Source organism: Condylura cristata, unplaced genomic scaffold (assembly GCF_000260355.1).
Source record: "Condylura cristata isolate star-nosed mole 26May11 unplaced genomic scaffold, ConCri1.0 scaffold00028, whole genome shotgun sequence".
Lineage (NCBI taxonomy): Eukaryota > Metazoa > Chordata > Mammalia > Eulipotyphla > Talpidae > Condylura > Condylura cristata.
In genome coordinates, this window is record NW_004567129.1 from 4,061,909 (window position 1) to 4,062,403 (window position 495).

General features: G+C 52.7%; 1 protein-coding gene across 1 annotated transcript in view; it reads right to left on the reverse strand.

Moving 5' to 3' along the window:
- Positions 1-495, reverse strand: part of ATP2C2 (ATPase, Ca++ transporting, type 2C, member 2) — a 51,873-nt gene that overhangs the window by 7,072 nt on the left and 44,306 nt on the right. The gene's annotated exons all lie outside the window — the stretch shown is intronic.

Consider the following 495-nt stretch of genomic DNA (forward strand, 5'->3'; position numbering starts at 1 on the left):
CACATTTACAACCTGAAACACTGCCCCAGCTGCCCCCACCTCAGGCAGGGGTGGGCCCATGAGAAGGGGCAGAATTATAAGGAGTCTCCATTTTTCAGTTGTGTTTTGTAAAGTTCCCCCCCCCATCAGAATATATTATTGCCTCTGGGCAGGAAATATATGAAGGTATAAAAACATTCAAAACTCAACAGCTCAATTGGAAAGACATGGAAGCAGCCCAAATGCCCCAAAATGGATGACTGGATTAAAAAGATGTGGTACAGGCCCTCCCTGGTGGCGCAGCGGGTTAAAGCACTGCACTAAGAAGCTTAAGCCGCTTCCGCATGAGTTCGATACCCGCCTGCCCAGGAGGAGATCCACATGGCGTGGCAGACCTCTCCTGACCCGCCCACTGCTCCCCGATGTGACTGCTCCGGTGCAGAGCAGCAAGTGGCCACCAGAGCCACCGGATGTACGTCTGCCCAAGTCCAGAGTCTGTTCTTTCTTGGTGCCCAG